Source organism: Chaetura pelagica, unplaced genomic scaffold (assembly GCF_000747805.2).
Source record: "Chaetura pelagica isolate M959 unplaced genomic scaffold, ChaPel_1.0 scaffold676, whole genome shotgun sequence".
Lineage (NCBI taxonomy): Eukaryota > Metazoa > Chordata > Aves > Apodiformes > Apodidae > Chaetura > Chaetura pelagica.
This window is the reverse complement of record NW_009953724.1, coordinates 733,263-740,982: the sequence shown is the minus strand read 5'-3', so window position 1 is coordinate 740,982 and position 7,720 is coordinate 733,263. Positions and strand designations below refer to the sequence as shown.

The 7,720-nt window shown below is 54.3% G+C and overlaps 1 protein-coding gene across 1 annotated transcript in view; it reads right to left on the bottom strand.

Annotated features, from left to right (window-relative positions):
• The window catches only part of MACF1 (microtubule-actin crosslinking factor 1), a 115,671-nt gene that overhangs the window by 41,351 nt on the left and 66,600 nt on the right, over window positions 1–7,720 (bottom strand).

Here is a 7,720-nt window from a genome sequence, read left to right as displayed (position 1 = left end):
GGCTTGGGGAGAGGGAGGCAGCCCCGACACGTGAATCAGCGCTGCCAAGTGATGCTGAGGGAAGTCACAGACTTAGGAGAGAAACCAGGAGGGCTGGGAACAGCCTCCACGCATCTCCAGGCAACAGCCACCCCACCAGCCACTCGGCCTGCTCCTGCAGGTAGGAATGACAGCCTTGGGATAAGAAGATGAGAGGCCGGGCAGGTGCTTGGCACATCAAAGTGTGCCCCGTGCACCCCAACAGTGCCAGGGCTAGGAGATGGTGAGCTTGGTTTGCACTTTGCTGTGCCCCAGCTTCACCAAAAGCCGTGCTGAGCCAGGGCTGTGTTATAGAGAGAGAGGGTGAAGCCAAGGGAGGGATGGAAATCCCATTTTCCAGCCGTGCTGCAGGTGCCGTGCCCGGCCTCTTTCCAAAAACATCAGGGCTTGGCCAAGGTCGTGCCACGGCTGTGGTGGGACTCTTAACTTCCCTGTCCCCAAGCACTCAGCCCTTTCCTCCCCCAGCACTGCCTGCACACCCAGCAGCTCCAGCACCACATTCCCCGAGGGACTTTTTCCCTTCAGAGAGACAGGAATGGACATTTTGTGGAAGAGGAGGGTTGGGGTTGTGCAGGGAAAATGCCTGTTAAACAGCCCAAAGTGCTCAGCAGGGCTGGTTGCACACTGGGAAATCTCTGGAAACTCCTTCCCTTACTTCCATTATCAAATATGACCAAGGAAAAGAGCAGCAGGTGAGGAGGGAGCAGGGAGGGGAGAACCAGCAGCCCCACGTGGCATCAGGAGGAGCCCAAGCAGCCCTTTTGCCCATCCACAGCCATCCTTTCTGTGTCCCCCTGAGCCTTCCTGGACAGACAGACGGACAGCCAGGGCTGGCCTCCAGCCCCAGCTGCCAACACTGCAAGAGTGTCCCAAAGCCCAGATTTTTATACTTGGCAGGGGACACACCAGCTCCAGGTCTGTGTTACTAACCCAGCGCAGCTGAAACAACACGGGGCTGGGCGACCACGCCATGCCAGCCCTCCAGCAAATCCATCCCTGGCTCCCCAGCTCCCACCTTGGCTGGGAGCAGGAGTAGGAGCAGGAGCAGGACCGTTACTGCTCCGGGGCCCCTCCAAGAGGAATCCCAGGCATCCGGGCTGGGGCGCGGAGGCTTTTTGTTCCACTGCGAAGAAGGAACGATCTCGACGTGGAGCTGCCGTTTCACAGCCAGAAATTCTTTTCCCATTTCCTCACCCAGTCACGTGCCAGAAGCAAGCCAAGTCTTCCTCCCAACACATCCCCCCCACCCCAGTCCCTAAAACCATCAGGGAAATATTCGGCAAGTATTAAAGCCAATCAAAAACCTGTTGTGCCCAGCTTGAAGATCCAAAGTGGAGCTCCAGCAGGTTCCCCAAGTCATGGGTCACTTGGCCTTAAGCCACCAAGTGCCACCCCAGTGATGGGGACAGAAGCCAAAGGGTACTGGGAATTGCAACCTAATGACTTTGCTCAAGCTTTGTGTTGGTGTGAGGGAAAGACAGGGCAGGACATGAGGGAAGGATGGGACAGGACATGAAAGTCCCACCTGAATTTTTGTCCTTTCAGGTGTCTCCAAGCAACTCCAGCACCCAGGCCACCCAACGGCCACATCCCGCAGCTAAAGACCCTCAGCTAAAACCAATCCAGAGATTTTCCCAGACTTGGTCCAAGTAGGACCATCCCCATTTGTCTCCTGGATCCACAGGTTTCAAGCTTTCCTCATATGGGCACCATCCCCGGAGCACGGGCACGTGTGCCTTCCCCGTCACCGGGCAATGTCACCCTGTTTACACTGCATGACATCCTGCCCGCCACTGTTTACATGGGAAAGCAGTATTTGGAAAGCAATATATTTTTAGCTTTCTTTTAAATGCATCTCAGCAGCTGGAAATGATGGACCTGTGTTATGTGACAAGGAAAAGATGCCAGAGACAGCTCAAGATCTCTGATGGACACGGTGCTAATGAGCCCAGGGTATAACCAAGGGCTGCCTTCATCTTCAAAGCTTCTTCCTCACCTTGAGGCCCTCCTGCCCTGGGCAGTGCAGCACCTGCTCACCCAACCTGGCCAAGGGTGGATGCAGGAGAGCTCCTGCCTTTGCACCATGGAGCTTTGTCCCTACAGGTCCTGCTGACCATGTCCCCATCTCCAACTGCATGTGGGTCACCATGTTCCCCATCTGTGACTCTGTGAGGGTCACTGAGCTGATGGTGGCAGGAGGTTACCATGGGGCTGGGACGTGGTGCCACGTCCAAGCAGGGCAGAGGGTATAAACCCCAAAAGCAGGGAGGACTCAGAGCAGGTTTCAGCCTCCCTCAGATACTGCAATAAAAGCACAAAGCCAAATCCCACACCCTCAAAACCTGCCTTGGAAACCGTCTTTTAGATTTCACTGGGATTTTTACCAGAGGACTCATGTTTTTTAAAAGCCTTTGCTGCATTTGTCAGACAGTCAGAGGCATTTCTTTATCTCCCTTTCAGTGCTGTTGCTCTCTCCTCCTCAACTTGCTCCTTTTGCCAAATCTTTGCAATTGCCGTTTCGGCGCCGCGGGGCCAAGCCCGGAGCTCCCAGCCCGTTCCAAGTGAAGGCACCAGAGCTAATTCCATCCCACCCTGCTGGGCTGGGTGCTCCTTTATCCCCTCAGCTCACAGCTGACTTCAAACCAATTTCATGTCAGGTCTCTGCCACCACACAACCCCTCCCTTCCGAGGCCATGGCTGCTGGTGACACAGGGAGCCAGCACACCTTTCCAGCAACCTGTATATTTGCAACCTGTAGCCCCCTAATTTGGGACTCTCCTCCACAGGACCAAGGGAGGAAACCTCACCTGGCTCCGTGGGGGTCTGCACCTGCACTGGAAAAGTTTGAGGAAGAGGTTAAAAACCCAACTCCCAGAGAAAGGTTCTGTAGTTTGGGTGCACAGATCAGTAAGCACTGCATTTCTCAATGTACTTTGTTTTTCCAAGGAGCTGCTTTCTCTGCAAGGCAACTAATATAGATGCTGGTATAAATAATTCTCCTGAATGAAGCCTGGAGCCCATGTGCTCCACAGGCACACACCGTGCCATTTACTGCTCCATCCCTGGGGAGCCTGGGGCTCCCCTGGGACCCCTCTGTGTGCACAGAGCACCCCAAAACAGCCCAGCAGCAACCTGAGCTGGGACCACAAATGACGGGCAGAGCCACATGCCCAGGTCCTGGCAGCCAGGAGGTTCAACCTGCTGAAACATCCATTTTTGTCCTCAGCTGCCCAGTTTTCCTGCAAATTCTGTTCCCTGGCTGCCAGGCTTTGCTCTGGCGCTACACAAGTGTGGATAAAGCACCTTGGGCTCTCTGGCCATGTCATGACCCAGCACTCACAGACAGGGTGCTGCCAGCCCCCTGCCCACCCTGGGGAAATGGTGAACTGCAGAAGCTGCTTCTCAGTCAGTGTCAGAACCACCTGGGATGGCAAGGAGAACTGAGGGATGGGGTGATTAATAAACTGCTCTGGAGGCTTTTTCGGAAGTGAGGTAAGTGTGTTATCATCCAGAGAATCCTCTGGATGGGAGACATTTTAAACCACTCCTTCAGCAGAAGAATTGGCAATTGTTCTTGAAACGCTGCGGTGAGTAATCCAAGCCTGAGCCCTTCCCTGGAGAAGCCCCCATCTGCTCCAGACCCAGTGGCCACACTCACTCTCTTCCCTGATGGAGACCAGTGACTCACTTGGATGCTGCGGGTGATGGGAAAGTCCTGTGTTCACTGCACCACACGCTTCCCCACAGATCCCACCTCCACGGCCACGTCACCCTGGGACTGGGCTCCTCTTCCTCCTCTCCTCAGCCCTTGCAGACAAAAAACGTTCCCATCTCCTCCTCCCTCAGATCCTCAGCTTTCCCAGTCTTATGCAAAGCTGGTATTTTTAGTATCTCCTGGAAACACTGCGAAGTGTCACCACCGCCAGCTAACGAGCGAGAGGACATTCCTACAGCCACATCCCTGGCTGAGACCTGCCAGGGTCATGAAGCCATCTGCAAACGGGTGGCTTTGGAGCCGGGTCCACTTGATCACAGCCAAATTGTTTTAAGGTTCAAGAAAAGACGAAAAAAATAAAAGCCTTACTGTGACTTGGTCAGTCTCAGAAGCTCTTGGCTTAATTTGCTCTTGTTCTCGGCTCACTCAGGACCAGGGAAGGGCCTGGGCCTCTCTCCCTGCCTGCTGACAAGTCAAGGTCAAAACCCACCCGTGGTTTGCTGATACAGCAGCTCCCCACAATACTGCCTTCGGGGAGGACGAGCTCCAGGGGCACCTTTGCTCTTCCCTTTGTAATAAAATGTATTTCCAAAGAACAAGGATGCTCAAGTGCCTCTTGTGCACACACGCTTGTTCACAACAGCTCCAGCTGACCAGGTCAAACTGGCACCAAACATCACCGTGGCTTTGCAGCTCTGCTTGGGCCACTTGCCCCAGCCAGGGTTGGTGACAACCCTGTCACCCAGCACAGCCTGTGCTCACCACCCCCTATTTATCATCCTCTTCTCCAATGAGGGGAGATGGTGCCTTTAAGGCAGCTTAACAGCTGTCAGAGAGGAGGCATTTTTGCCTGTGTTGCTGATGCTGAAAATACTAACCAGAGATACTTTAAGTAGGTCTGGAAAGCGTTCAGTGAGAAGACACTGTGGTGCAGCCTGTCCCCACTCCCAGCCCAGGCCCACCCAGCTGCTCCCAACTGGACGACTGTCGGGAGCCACGCACATTCCTCCGGGGGCACAGAAGGGTTAAAAATACCCTCGGCCAGGCTGGGGCACAGCAAGTGGCAAGTGTCCCTTCTCTCTCCCATCTCATCCCAGAAACCCACCTTCCCTCTCCCACCCACCCTGCCTGCGAGACACCCCCCAGCTCTGGGGTCTTTGGCTGATCAATTGGGTGTGGAGTTACCAACAGGCCTCCCCAGGGACCTGGGCTGGGTGCTGGAGCATTGTCTGTGAGAACATGTGTCTGCTGGTGGTGGCAAACACCCTGTCTCAAGTAATTAAGGATTTAAGTGTAAATGCCTCGGTGTAAACACCTCGTGCCTCACCAGCCAAAGGATCCCTCCCTGCTCTCTGGTTCAGCCCCACAATCCTGAGATGGGAAGTGGGTTTTCCTCTGTCCATCCCAGAGAGCAGCTCTGCAGCAGCAGGAGCAGAACCACTGGTCCCAGAGACAGATCCACAGAATCATTTGGCTTGGAAAAGACCTGAAGATCATCATACAGGTGTTTTGCAAAAGAAGATCACAAAACACAACCAGGGATCATGCTCATCCCAGCCCACCAAGGAGGGCAACTCTGCAAATGAAAATGGGATAAACTTCTGTGGAGCCAGCTCCCCCTCCAAAAGGTTGGGGGAACTAAGAGAGCCCTAATTAGTGCTGAAGAAAGCAGCTCACAAGGAGCACCAGTTAATTGCTGCTTTCGCTTGGGATGAAGCAGGGAGGACCCAGAGCAGGGTTCAGTGGAGCAGCATCTGAATGGTGAGATGAGTAACACTCACTGTCCAGGGCTTTTCCTCACTCACTGCATCACCCCTCCTGGCATTTCTTTCCAGTTTTGTTTTATTTTTCTTTATTTCAGCAGACAAAGAGGGTGCTGGAGGCACGAGGGCTCCGTGGGCCCCGGCCAACCTGACCTGCTCTAAAACAAAACCAGAGTGTGGCTTCAGTTCTTGCTGTCCAGGGACTCTCCCTCCCCCTCTCCACCGTCCAGCACAAAAGCTCTACTGGCGTGAAGGAGCAGTGCCTGAGCTCACTGCATGGAGCAACTCCACTTTCAAACAACCTTCCCAAAAACCCTCAGTGAGAGGAGAGGCAAGAGCCCCAAGATCCCATCTCCCTCCGCTCCCCACAACCCACCCTGGCAAAGCCGTTGCTAGCGAGGGATGGATGCGGCAGGTTCCCTGCTCCCCTCGGCAGGCCCCCCTGCTCCCCCCTTTGTCTGGGGCTGGGGCAAGGGTGGGGTTTAATTAACAGAGGGAGGTAGGATCCCGGTGCCAGCTGCGGCAGGTCCCGGCTCGCCAGCATTCCTCTGCCCCGGCAGCCGCGGGGCCGAGCGCAGCTGCGGTGACAGCGGGGGCTGCAGCACCAGGGGACACACACACAGAGGTCCAGCCTGGGTCCCCAAACATCCAGCCCTTCACCCAACTGCGTCTGCAGCCCTTTGGTTATGGCTGGTTTGATGTTTTTCCTTGGGTTTCATTTTCGGGTTAAGTTGTTCAGATTCTTGCTGAAATCTGCTCTGGCTGTTGAGCTCAGGAGGAAGGTGCCTCCTGCCCTCACCTTCATCATGGGGAGGAAAGTGTCCCCAGAAAAGCAAAATCCCTCTGGCGTGGTATGAGTGGGGAGGCAGCAGCTTCCCTCCCCTCCCAAGCATCCCTCTGTGTTGCAGCAAGTCCAACAACCTCTGCTAGTGCCTTTGACCCAGGGCCGAGCGTTACGCTCTGCTTTGTAGGGGAAATGTGGGAGCGTTAAAGAGTTGGTCCAAAAACAACACGGGGAATCAAAGAGGGTCCCAGCTCAGAACTGCCAACACTACACACCCGCCAGGGCTTTGAAACCCAAGTTCAAAATCCACTGCATAAAAGAGAAACAAGAACCAGGCTCGAGCTCGCTTAGCCAGGAGGCCAAGCTACCCCAGCACAGCCCAAAATACACCCCAAAACTTGATTCCATCAGCTCTCCATGGCCCCAGATGATTGGCCAGACAGGACAAGCCCACGCCTGGGGCTTCCTGGCACCCCCACTCCAAACATAAAGGAGCATATAAAGGAAAAGCAGCCCAACAGCATGAGCTTTATCCAAAGCACAGCATGAACCTCCCAGCCTTTAGGAGGAAGGCTTGGAACTTGGGGTCTTCTAGCTCAGGGGTTCCTGATGCTGAGGAGCACAGGATGGAGAAAGCCCCTACGCCTTTGCCTGACCCTTCATCTCTCATCCTAGGGAATGGCTTCCCTGGGGAATTCTGCTGTTTGCCAAACTGAATCAACATAGCTGTTATGTTTAGCAACATTTCAACTGTTGCTCATTTGATTCCAGTCATTAAAATTTAATATTAGCGTCAGCTTTGAGAAACCTGAGCTGACAGCAGAGAGAGTAGAGGGGGAAGAAATGCTCCTATGAGGAGCTCTTGCTGGTGGCTGTCACTTGTCCCTTGCTCTGCAGAGCAGACTTGGCCCTGTGATGCTCCTGGAGACGCAGAAACTGAAAGATCCTGCCCGTTTTTAGTGCCCTTTTATACAAAAAAAGAGGCTCCTCAGAGAGTCAGCAATGGAAACACAGGCACTTGGGTTAAACTCATCCTGGAGATCAGGAATTCAGGACAAGGTCCCTCTGCTCTGACAGCTTCCCATAAACTAACCCCATGCTATTCCCTCAGCAGCACAGCCGGATCGGGAGCGATCCATCAGGATGGCCATATAAGCACAGACTCCAAACCACAGAGATGCCTTTCAGCTGTACTTGAGCTCACCATAAAATGAGGGGCTAAACAACATGGCCCCTTCAAGTCTCTCCTTACAATCCTCTAACAAGGTGGGGCTCCAAACCAGTCCCTTTCAAGCTCCCCTCACCCCCTGAAGGCCACATCCACCCTGCATCCCTGTCCTGGCTTCTGATGGCCATGGGAGCCAGCATGGGCTCAGCTTGGTGTAACCATCCCCATCATCACAGTCGACCGCTGAACCA